A 13,283-nucleotide genomic window follows, 5' to 3' on the forward strand; every position below is an offset into this window, starting at 1 on the left:
ACAAACAGATGAAATTATTCCGCACTGATGGGCATTGAAATGGTGGCTTGATATACAGAAAAGGAGATAAAATTGATGAAGTAACGTTTAAATGATCTGGGGACTTCATATAAAAAAACCTAAAAGCACTAAGTCAAATGCAAGTGTGTGTGTGGATTGAATCGTGGTAATTTCACAAAATACGTGAGAGGAATGTAGTGGTGAATTCATAATTTGTTGAGCAGACGTTGACTTTATCATCATCATAGACTTTGCTCCAGATGATTTCTGTGGGATCTATGGAATGGCAGAGGGGACATAATGCTTAGACCCCCTTATCAATGCATATGTGGTCACCATGGATACCAGGTGTGTCCTTAATTCCCATTTATAGGAGCAGGAGCATTCCATACAGCCAAACTAGTAATAAAGGTCATTCCTTGATTAACTCAGCATTGAACCAGCTGCCATTCACACACATGGCTGCATGCATTGTTGAACAGTCTAGCTTAAGTTGTTCAGTAAGATGCAGAACAGTATGATTTGTGTTCCTTGATTTGTTTTCGGGAGCCAATGTGCAGGAGTTGTGTTTGTCTGCACTTCCTGAGGAGTGACTGCAGCCGTGGATGGACTCACTAAATTGTCGAAAAGAAAAACAACCAGTTCAAATTTGTATTTGAATTCTCAGACTATAACCTGCCAGTTGTGAGTATTTCCATGGCATTTAGTTAAAAGTATTTGAACATATATCTATAAAGGTGCATAGCTGTATGTTGCCAGCAATGTTTATTTACCTTAATGTTTTCCTGGTCCAATGTATGTTTGTCTGCCATTGTGTTTCATCATGTACAGGTTTGTATTCATGTGTGTGAGCATGTTGGTGACTGTCTATGTTCGTGATCGATGTGAGTGAATACATATGACATTTTGTAGTCCAATATTATGGAGACCGTCACATTTCTCATTTATTTTGTGGAATTTGTGTAAGGTTAGCTTCAACTTAATTTGAATAACTCATGTTTAAAATGGAAGAGTGAAGAGACACAAAGGTTGCTGTTCTGCATTGTTCTGTCTGACCTAAGTTACACTGTGGACTATCATGTGTTGACGTATCCATGACTGGTAGCTAGTTGCATATAAATCCAAGAATGCCTGCTAGTGACTTGGCTCCATGGAATGCTGCTCCTACCATTTTTTGGAAATTGAGGTACTTCCAGTGTCCATTGTCAACACGTGTGCAGAATGTCTGTTCAGCTGCAACTCCTGGTTGACCATATGCAGCGGCTGGAGCCGTGGATGAATTGCAATATGGAGCATCCATGATGCTAAGGATGTAGTGGATAGCATGTGTAGTGAGTTGGTTACACCACATGTAGGAGATACACAGGCACTAAAAGCCTTATATGATGACCAGAAAATTGAGCAACTATGAACAGTTACAACAAGAGTCCACTGTTGCCCATAATCTCATAAACATATATTACTGGCTGGATATTACTGGGGCGATTTGCCTTTCACAGGAAAGCAGCAACAGCCAAATTTATGGGACCACATTTGACTCCGCTGCACAACAAGAATGGAAGATGTCTGGGAGAGCTTCCGTGTTAGGGGCTGAATTGTGAGAGGAAAGGATGGGCGGATCTGCAGCAGCAAAAGAAACTCTGAAATGGTGAAGTGCCTCCCTGGTGTCAGTTCAAGGATACATCAGAGAGGGCGACAGGATATTCTGAAGAGGAAGGCTGAACATCAACAGTCATGGTACATTTTGATACTGGTGACATTGTTGACAAAAAAAAATGGTGCCTTGTGGCAGGAATTTGGAGACATGACAGATAAATAAAAGAAAAAAAGTCTAAGTTTCTAATCTTTGGTTACTTTCAGTGCTCCACATTACTAAATAAAGATGGACCGCATGAGCATGGGGCTAAAGGGATGGTGTAGGAGGGAAGGTCTTAGATTATAGAGTCAAAGGACCATACAGCATATCAACAGATTCTTGCTTCCAACTCATCCATGCTGACCAGTTTTCCTAAATGAAACTCGCCTCATTTGCATGCATTTGGCGAATATACCTCTAAACATTTCCTATTCATGTAACTGTTCAAATGCCTTTTAAACTTTGTGAAATTACCTGCATCACCAACTTCTTCTGCTAGTTCCTTGCACACATGAAACATCCTTGGTGTGAAAGTGTTGCCCCTCAGGTCCCTTTTAATCTTCACATCCTCACCATGGCATTAAACCTATGCCCTTTGGTATTTCCATCTAGGGAGAAGAGTTTGGTTATCACTTAATCTGTGCCCCCCATGATTTTATAAACCATCACACAAATATTCCTCAACCTTTTATGTATGAATGAAAAATACTCCCAGCCAATCCAGCCTCTCCTCACAACTCAATCACTCCAGTCCTGGAAACATCCTTTATAAATGTTTTTTGCAGCCTTCCCAATATAATATACTACCTCTAGCAGAGCAGCCAGCACTGTACACAGTGTTCCAAAAGTAACCACAAATCAAATTTTCAAACAGACACAACATGACAAGCCAACTCCTATATTTTCTGCACTGACCAAACATGTCATAGGTTTTCTTCATCCCCTTGTCTGTGTGTGATTTCACTTTCAAGGAACCATGCACCTGAACCCCCAGTTTTTGTGATCGACAGCACTTCCTACAGCAATACCTTTAACTTTGTAAATCCTTCCCTAGTTTATCTTACCTAAATGTGACATCTCACATTCAGTTAAATTAAACCACAGACTTTGACCAGGCTTTTACTTGCAACTCTTTCTTTTCAGTAAAGGCACGACATTAGCCTCCCTCCAGTTTTCCCACACCTTGTCCATGGCTGTAGATGATATAAATCTTCCTGCTAGGGGCCTCACAATTTCTTTCTTCGCTTCTCACAATATCCTTCAATACATTTGTTCAGGTCCACAAAGATTTATTGAACGTCATGCTTTTGTTTTAATAACTCAAGCACCCACTCTTCTGTCATGTAAACTGTATGCATGGCATCAATAATGATTTCCCCGAGTTGCATAGTTTCCATGTCTTTCTTGACAGTTCATATTGACGTGAAATATTCATTATGGATTTCCTCCATCTCCTGTGGTTCCACATGTTAACAGCCTCATTTGTCTTTAAGGTGCCTTATTCTTTCCCGAGGTGCCCTTTTGTCCTTAATGTACTTCGAGAGTCTCTTTGGATTTTCCTCAAACTTATCTGCCAAAGTTATCACATACCCTTTTTTGCACTCCTGATTTCCCTTAGAACAGAGAACACGGATGGGCCCTTTGGCCCATGATTTTACGCCAAACATGATGTCAAATTAAACTAATCACTTCTGCCCTCCCTTGGTCTGTATTCCCCATTCCTTGCTTTTTCATATGCTGATCTAAAAGTCCCTTACTACTCCTATGGTTTCTGTCACCACTAAGATTCCTGGCACTGTATTCCAGACTCCTACCACTCTCTGTGTGAGAACATGCCCCTTACATTTCCTTTGAATTCCACACCCTAAAACCATGCCCCCTAGTATTCGACATTCCAACTCTGTGAAAAAAAGTCTTCTGACCATGAATGTTATCGATGCATTTCATAATTTCATATACTTCTTTCAAGACTCCCCTCAGCCTTCACTTCTCAAGGGGAAAAAAAATCTAAGTTTTTCTCGCCTCCCCATATAGCTTGTACCCTGACATCCAAGCAGCATATCAGTAAGAATCTTCTGCACCCTCCCTAAAGCCACCACATTCTTCCTGTAATGTGGCGATCAGAATTGAATGCAATACTCTAAATGTAGCTTAACTAGAATCTTATAAAGGTGCAACATGACATCCTGACTCTTGTAATCAATTCCCTGACCAGTAAAGGCAAGCATGCCATACCCCATCCTGACTACCCTATCTAATCATGTGGACACTTTCAGGGAGCTATGGACTTGAACTTCAAGATCTCCCTGTACATCAATGCTGTTCAGAGGTATGTCATTAATTATATAATTTTCCTTCACATTTGATCTCCTGAAGTGCAGCACCTCACACTTACCTAGATTAAACTCTATCTATTATTTCTCTGCTCATATCATCAACTGTTCTGTATCCCACTGTATGCTGTTTCAACCTCCTACACTAACCAAACCTCCACCAATCCTTGTGTCAGCTGCAAATTTACTAACTCACCCATCTACATTTTCATTCCAGTCATTTATAGAGTCATAGGGTCAGAAAGATATACAGCATGGAAACAGACCCTTCATTCAAATTCGTCCATGCCGACCAGATATCCCAACCCAATCTAGTCCTTCCTGCCAGCACCTGACCCATATCCCTCCAAACTCTTCCTCTTCATATACCCATCCAGATGGCTTTGAAATGTTGCAATTGTACCAGCCTCCGCCACTTCCTCTGGCAGCTCATTCCATACATGTACTACCTGTTGCGTGTAAAAGGTGCCCTTTTATCTTTCCCCTCTCACCCTAAACTTATGTCCTCTAGTTCGGCACTCACCCACCCCACAGAAAAGACTTTGTCTATTTATCCTATCCATGCCCCTCATGATTTTATATACCTCTACAAGTTGCTGATCTTTGAGGGACCCTATTCTCTCCCTAGTTACTCTTTTGTCCTTAATATAGTTGTTAAAAACCCTTTGGATTCTCCTTAACGCTATTTGCCAAAGCTACCTCAGGCTCCATTTTTGCCCTCTGATTTCCCTCTTAAGTATACTGTGCAAAAAAGTTGCCCTTCATGTCCTTTTTAAATTTTCTTCACTCACCTCAAAAGTATGCCCTCTGGTCTTGAAATCCCCGACAACAGGGAAAAGAGGCCTGCCATTTCCCTTATCCGTACCCCCCACCATGATTTTATAAACCTGTATTAGGTCACCTCAGAGGGCCCAGTATGATCTCAGTGGAACACTACTAGCCACGGACATCCATCCAGAAAAAAAGTATCCTTCCACCACTACCCTCATCTTCTTTGAGCAAGCCAATTCTAAATCTAAGCATCCAAGTCACTGTGAAATATATGCATCTTAAGGTTCTGAATGAGATTACCAAGAGAGGCCCTGTCAAAAACATTTTTAAAATCCATGTCGACAATATCTGTTGCTCTTCCCGCATCAACAAAACTTTGTTATGTCCCTGAAAAAAAATCAATCAATTCAATAAGACTTGACCTGCTCCGAACAAAGTCATACTGACTATCCCAATTTAGGTTATGCTTTTCCAAATGCACATAAATCCTATCCCTAAGAATTCTTTCTCATACCTTCGAACCACTAATGTGAGACTCAGTGGTCTATAGTTTCCTGGATTATCCCTATTTTCCTCTTTGAACTGAGGAAAAACATTAAGTACTCGCCAGTCGTCCAGGACCTCTCTGGTGGATAGTGACAATAAAAAGATCTTGTTGAAAGCCACAGTAATCTCCTTCCCTGCCTCTCTCAGTAACCTGGGTTGAATACTACTGGGCCCTGGGGAATTATCCACCTTAACGCTCTTCATGAGAATTAAAATCACTTTTTTCTTAATCTCAAAAGACCCTCGTGAAAAGCATGCATTACACAATCAAACGATCATCTGTATCCTTCTACTAGGTGCATACCGATGCAAAGTACTCCTTTAGGATCTCACCCTCATCCTCTGCCTGCAAAGCACAATTTACTGCCTCTATCATTCAGTGGTCCTACCTGCTCCCTAGTTATGTTCTTGTTTTTAACCTACGTCCAGAATACCTTGTGATTCCCTTTGCCCCTCCCTGCTAATGTCATTTGGCTTCTTCTTGTTCTCCTTATTCCCTGTTTGAGTTAATTCCTTTTTTTTGTATTCCTGAAGGATCCTGCCTGACTTTAGCTTCCTAAATCTTACACATGCATTTTTTGTGTCCTTTTGGCTAAACTTACAACCTCCCTCATTATTTAAGTGTCCCTTACCTTGCGATCCTTGTCCTCCCTCCTTGCTGGAATATGCCACTCCAGTATTAAACTTACTTTCCTGATGTTAACTTTATACAAAGTAGTTAATTAAGTGAGACTAAGTGCGTTTAAGTTTAAGACATGATAACACAGGTTGTCAAATCAAAGATGTGGCTGTAATATTGGGAGGCCATATCCCCTGCTGGTGGCCTGGATGAACACTGGCTCTTGGAGTTCGAACAGCGACTGGAAACTCTGTGGTACATCTGCGATGCTGAGAGTTAGGTGGATAGCGCATAGAGAAAGGGGATCACACTACACTCATAACAGCTCAGAAGAAGGAAGGGGTGAGCATTCAATCCAAGAGAAGCAGTCAGGGAATACAGAAATAACCTGCATCCCATTCACAGGTCAGTCTTCCAGTTTGGAAGCTGATGAAGTTGCTGACTGCTCAAGGGAGTGCAGTCAGAGCCATTTTTATGGTATCACAAGCAGCCTGACTGTACAGGAGGGGAGAAAGAAGGAAGGAGGAGCAATACTCACGGGGGATTCATGAACGAAGGGAACATGTTGATGGTTATTGAATTCATCTGAACCCCCAGGATGGTCGAATGGCTTCCCATTGTTTCAAAAATGTGCCACGTCCTCAATTCCCCTGAATGTCTTGTCACCCTGCTCAACCCAGTCCATGGAATGATCTGCACCTCTACCCCCAACCCTGTCTCTACAATTTGATCCAGCCCCTTCTATATTTCCAACTTCCTCCAACCTCTAAGATCCTTCATCCTGTGAACATTCTCTCGCAACTGCAACTCTCCGTAATTCTGTAGCATCCTCCACCCCTTGAACTCAGCAGACTCCATACCCTCTATCCATCCTTTAACTCCCTCTATCATAGAAACACACTCTACATTTGCAACAAGGCAGATGGAATGACAGCATTAACTGAAGTGAAATATACATGATTGAACTGCAATAACGGTGATGCGACGTCAGAATGACCATGGTTGGGAAGTGAATATTGAACGGTTGTCGGGATTTCGGCAGGATAGGCAAAAAAGCCAAATAGGGCCAAGTTGTGTTGTGAGAAAAGATGCTGTCAGTGCATTAGTGAGTCAGCCAATTAAATTTGGGATTCAAAATTTGAAACTTATTTGGATCGGGCTGAGAAAGAGCAAGGAGCAGTAATCATGGGCAGGAATTCTTTTCTAGGCACCAAATAGTGATGGCAATGTAAATATGGCAATATGGCAATAGTGATGGCAATGTAAATCAGGAAAGTGAATGCACCTATAGCAAGGGCAGTACAGAAACTGTTGTAACAGTAGTCTATATTTGGACTGGATAACTAATGAGTGTCAATGCTGTAATGGATGGGATCCTGGATTGTGTATGAGATGGTTCTCCATTATAGCCTGTCAAGGAGCCTTCAAGAGAATAGCCAATTGCAAGTCAAATGTTGTCTAATGAGAAATATCTAATAATCTCAGTGTAAAGCAGCTTTATGGGAGATAATCAAAATATTATGAAATATTTTATTGAGTTTGGAACTAATTTACTTAAGTCCATGACACCTAGGAGTAGAATTAGCCTATTTGGCCCATCAAATGTGTTCCGCCATTGAGTGAGATCATGGCTGATACGATAATCCTCAACTCTGTGCTGTACGTCTCTATGACTACTTTCCTGCCTTTTCACATATCGTTAGTTTCCCGATCAATTAAAATTGGAACACCTCTGCTGTAAATATATTTAATAATTCTGCCTCGATTGCCCGCTGCAGTAAGGAATTCCAAAGATTCACTACCATCTGAGTGAAGAAATTCCTCCTTATCTCCATCTTGAATGAGTGAGCCTTTGTTGGGATTTTATGCCCTCTGGTTACAGATTATCACACAAGGGAAACTAAAGCAAGTGGTAAAGATGATTATGGAGGGGAAGGCAATGTATGTTGTTGATATAGAATTTTCCTTAGGCATTTGATAAGATTCCTCATGGTAGGTTGGTCCAGAAGATTAAATCACAAGCCACACTATCCATGGGCAATTGGCAGTTTGAACAAAAAATTGTTTTGGTCAGAGGACAGAAAATATATTGGAGTATATTTCTGACTGGAGGTCTGTGGCCAGTGGTGTTTTGCAATATTAAAGCTCTAATTTTCGGTTTATAAGTGATTTATATATGAAAATGTCAGTGGTCCGGTTATTAATTTTGCAGACAACATTTGGAAAAACATGTACTGATACAGGATATTTGGTGGAGTTGTGGATAGTGAGTAAGGATACCAAAGGATGCAGCAATATGAACATCAGCTGGAATGTTTGATGGAGAAATGGCAAATTGAGTTTAATTGGGACAAGTGGAAGGTGATGCATTTTGGGAGATCAAATGCAAGCAAAAAGAACTCTGGAAATGACAGACAATTATGAGTAGGGGTATACAGAGGGATCTTGCATGAAAATCCAGTCTTCCCTGAAAATGGCAACACAAGTGGATGAGGTGATATGGAAACTGTACAACATGCTTCCCTTCATCGTTCACAGCATTGAGTAGAGAAGTTTGCATGTCATTTTGGAACAGAATAAAACTTCAGATTTGGATTGCTGTTCACATTATAAGAAGGATGTGGAGCGGTTGCAAAAGAGGTTTACTAGAATGTTATCTGGATGAGAATGTGTTAGCCCTTAGATTGCTTTGCAGAGTATCAGAGGATGAGGGATGAGGTGGTACAGGTACATAACATTAGGATATGCCTGGGTAGTATGGATAGTCAGAATCGCTTTTCCAATGTGGATATATCAGATCTTAGGGCGCCTCAGTTTAAGGCGAGAACAAGAAAGTTTAATGAACATATGCAAGGCAGGTTTTGTTACAAAGTGGATGGAAGCTTCTCTGGACGTGGCACAGGTCGTTCTGCTGTTAAGCGATAGTTGTGTTTTTGTGTGACCCAACGCTGTGTAACAACCATGTAATAAAATTAGCACTTAAAGTGTAGGTGATGCAATTGTGTTATAGCCAACACACGTTTTTAAAGCTAACGCTTTAGAAACAACGTCCTCTCTTTGTCAATTGTGTTGCAGCCAATTTGATTGATGAAGCGTGCATTATAGCAGAACTAACTGGACAAGTGGAAATGTTAGGAAAAGTTTTAAGTTGTATTTACACAGACACATGAACAGATGTATGAACTACCAGAGAATAGAGGGTTATCGCCCATGGCACGATGATTGCATTAGTTCGGAAAGGAATCATGGTCAGCACAGCCATGGTGGGTGGAACAGCTTTCTACTGTGCTGTACTGTTCTATTTGCTAACATCCCAACATCCACCCTGTGTAAACCCTAAAGAATCTTGGATATTTCCCACTCATTTTTCTAAATTGCAAAAGAATTCATATTCAACCTAGTCAGCCTCTTGTCATTAGAAAATCCCTCCATTCTCAAGATCAGCTGAGTGAACATTCTCTGGCCTGCCTCCAGTGCAAAATATCTTTCCTTAGGGCACTCACACCATTCAAAATTTTCTAGTTGTGGTTTGATTCGTGCCTTGAATACTTTTAGGAAGTCTTCCCTATTTTAGACTCCATTCCTTTGTAATAAATGCCAGCATTCGATTGCATTCTCCATTAACTGCTGAACATGTCAGCTACCATTTTAGATTGATACACAAGGACTGCTAAAACCCTTTGCAGTGAGTCTGAAGCCAAATGGTCTTAGTCTGACAGTAAGTCAGGGAATGTGCTCGAATGTATTATAAAGGATCTGACAATAAACAATAACTGAAGTCTTAGAATAAATTAAAGGTGGATGATATTATAAAAAGGGGAAATATTTGTCTTGAATCGGTTGGATTTTTTTGTGTGATTATAAATGAAAGAAGAGATAAGAGATGGTTTAATTAAATTTTCAGAAGCATCTGGAGAAGTTTGAACAAAGGCTAGAGGAACCAGGGAGCGAATAGAGCCCCTAAAAGATCAACAAGGCCATCCACATGCGGAAATACTATTGATCGATGAGAACCTAAACAAATATTTCATGTTTTATTGTATGTGGAGAAAGACATGGAACCTTGTGAACTTGGGGAAATAAATACTTATGTCTTGAAAATACTACTATATATAGTACAGGCGGTGTTAAATGCGTAACGATAGATAACTCCTCAGGATGGATCCTAGAACTTGTGGGAGGCTAGCAGAGATATTTGTATCATTAATAGACATGGTGAGGTGCCAGGAGACTGGAGATCGGCTAATGATGTTCCATCACTAAAGACCTGCTGATGGTCCCGTTCCTGCGGTGTACTGTTCTATGTTAAGTTCTGTACACTCATATCACCTATAGGAACCTCCCTTTGCCTGTAACATTCACAGTCCCTTCTGCATCAGTAGAACATAGAACACAGAACATTACAGCATAGAAACTGGCCTTTCAGTCCGCAATGTCGTGTCGAACATGATGCCGAATTAAACTAATCTCTTCTGCCTGTCCTGCCTGAGGGGAAAGATATAAAAGAGACCTAAGGAGCAACTTTTCCATGCAGAGGTTGGTGTATGTATGGAATGAGCTGCCAGAGGAAGTGGTGGAGGCTGGTACAATTGCAACATTTAAAAGGCATCTGGATGGGTATATGAATAGGAAGGGTTTGGAGGGATATGGGCCAGGTGCTGGCAGGTGGGACTTGATTGGGTTGGGATATCTGGTTGGCATGGATGGGTTGGACCGAAGGGTCTGTTTCTCTGCTGTACATCACTATGACTCTCTGACTCTAAATTGTATTACCAGTGGGATAGAGAACGATGACATTGCGAATGGCGCACGAGTTGCCACTTGGCTGTCTTTTCAGAGTGAGGAAAACACAGGCTAAACTACAAAGACATTTTTACTGGCCTGGACTGCACAAGGATGTAGTTGAACTTTGCCAGATATGTCACACATGTCAGCTAATCAGAAAACCACAGGTGATAATGAAACCTGCACATTTAATACCTATTCCAGCATTTGAGGAATCTTTTACAAAAGTCTTAATTGATTGTGTAGGTTCCCTCCCCCAAACAAAAAGTGGGGATCAGTATTTGTTAACAATAATGGATGTATCAATGAGATTTCCAGAGGCCATTCCATTATGCAATATCACAGCTAAAAGGATTGTTGAGGAATTACTCAATTTTTGTTTACGAGATCTGGACTATAGTCTTATCAAGGGTCAAACTTCATAGATTTATAGAGATGTACAGCATGGAAACATACAAACTATTCAAGGAAGTTAAGGACAATTTAAGAATAAAACAATTTAAATCTACTGGGTACCATCCAGAATGACAGGGTTCATTAGAAAGATGGCATCAAACAGTAAAGACTATGTTCAGGGCTTATAGCCAGGATTATCCAGATATACGGGATAAGGGAATTCCAATTGTGCTTTTTGTGATCAGAGTATGGTCGACCAAATGAAACAACCAAATTCAGTCCATTTCAATTAGTTTTTGGGCATGTAAATATTTTGTAAATTAGTCCGAACCCTACACCACACCCTTGTATCCTCCTCCAGCATCTGCCTGCTTTGCATTCTCTGAAGTATCCTCAAGTCCATACCCTCCTTCCTATCTCTGTAACATCCGTGAAGTAATGGTTTTTGGAAGTTAGTCTGAGAAAGACAATGTCAACTCAACGACCCAATACTAAACCAGATACAGGAACTGAGAAGCCTTCTGTTCAGACTTGGAATTCTGTCAGCAAGGGGAAATATCAACAGCTGTTTTCCTCCATATATTCTTGCTTTGTGGATATTTTAGCTTGTTTTGCAGATGCAGGATATTCAGAACTCTGTTAGAAGGGAGATAAACACTTTAATTGATTAAGGTACGATATCCAGAATCTGCTGGGAGTCACTATCCTGGTTAATCAAATGCCTCAGCAGTGTCTGGCTAACATTCCAAACTTCAAACAGGCAGAACGATAGGAATATCCAAGTTCCCCTGAATGGAAGAGTGTGTGTGTGTGTGTGTGTGTGTGTCCGCATATTTCACTTTAATACATGATTGGATGTAAAAGTGGCATAGCCACATAGGCAGTTTTCTAAGTAGTCTGGCCTTGAAACTACAAGTGGATATCAATATCTCCAGTGAAATGGGAAATGGAGTTCAATTTAGGCAAGAAAGAAGTCTTAGTGAATTTTGAGAAGATTTGTAGCTCAGGTTGAGGTTCTGGATGTAGGTTTGCTCGCTGAGCTGCAAGATTCATTTCCAGATGTTTCGTCACCCTACTAGGTAATATCTTCAGTGGGCCTCATGGCAAAGAACTACTAAGAAATCCTGCTTTCTATTTATATGCTTGGATTTCTTTGGGTTGGTGACATCATTTCCTGTGGTGATGTCATTTCCAGTTCTGTTTCTCAGGGGGTGGTAGATGGAGTCTAACTCGATGTGCTTATTGATAGAGTTCCAGTTGGAATGCCATCTTTGAGGAATTCTCATGCGTGTGTAAGGAACGTGAGGAGGTCATTCAATTCTCAACCCCATTCCACAGGAGCAACAGAAAAACATCCAAGACTGTTGCACCTACAGTAGATGAGTCTTTGTTCTCAAACTTGGAACACAGGAAAAGGAGGAAGATATTCAACTACTTGAGGTCAGAAACACTAAAATGTGGGGGATATTCAGTCTCTCAGGAACTGGAGGAGGCAACTCACCTCACCCTAACATGATGCATATGGAGAGAAGGTGAATTAGTTTGTTAAGAACAGAAATGTATGAATAAATTGAAGGATTGCATCATTCAAACCTAATCTACCATTCACTGAGATGATGGCTGTTCTGATTGTGACTCCTTCTGACTCCATTTAACAGGGATACCCCTCTGTGCAGCCTCTGCTCCATTTGATGGTCATCCTGCAGAGCCAGATGCTGTAGCTATAGTCAATATGACATAATAGGGTGGGGGGTGAAGTGGTCAAGGTGGTGGCAACAAGTTATCTTGTCTCCAAGCATAGACACAGCTTCTCAACATGACCTCCAAGAAACTATCCAAAGCACCTCCGCTAACTTTCCAATCCTCTTAAGTCAAAAGCTCCAAAATGTAAGTTAGAAGCCTGTTCTGAATCATGGTCGAGGGGATTCCTCATGTTACTGAATACACAATTAGCAGAGAGTGACTTACACAGGCGTTCAGGAAACAGGCACAGAACAAGTTTGAAACATGTCTATCAAAGCTGCTGAAACCCCCTTTTCAACTTGGAGAATGACGTGGGACACCACGAAGTGACCGAAAGCATGAGCAACATTTTTCTTTTACTGTTTCTGTGCTTCGTAGTGTTGGAACTTCCTGTTTCATAAAGATCAAAACCAAAGGCCAGGGAAACATACAGACAGATACTCACGTTATAAAT

The 13,283-nt window shown here is 40.9% G+C and overlaps 1 protein-coding gene across 1 annotated transcript in view; it reads left to right on the top strand.

Annotated features, from left to right (window-relative positions):
* The first annotated feature begins 624 nt into the window (after positions 1-624).
* LOC140469560 (uncharacterized) overlaps positions 625-13,283 on the top strand; it is a 65,004-nt gene continuing 52,345 nt past the window's right edge. The window contains exon 1 of the mRNA XM_072566201.1: positions 625-684. The gene's annotated coding sequence lies outside the window, so the exon portion shown is untranslated. The remainder of the gene's footprint in view (positions 685-13,283) is intronic.

Source organism: Chiloscyllium punctatum, chromosome 49 (genome assembly GCF_047496795.1).
Source record: "Chiloscyllium punctatum isolate Juve2018m chromosome 49, sChiPun1.3, whole genome shotgun sequence".
NCBI lineage: Eukaryota > Metazoa > Chordata > Chondrichthyes > Orectolobiformes > Hemiscylliidae > Chiloscyllium > Chiloscyllium punctatum.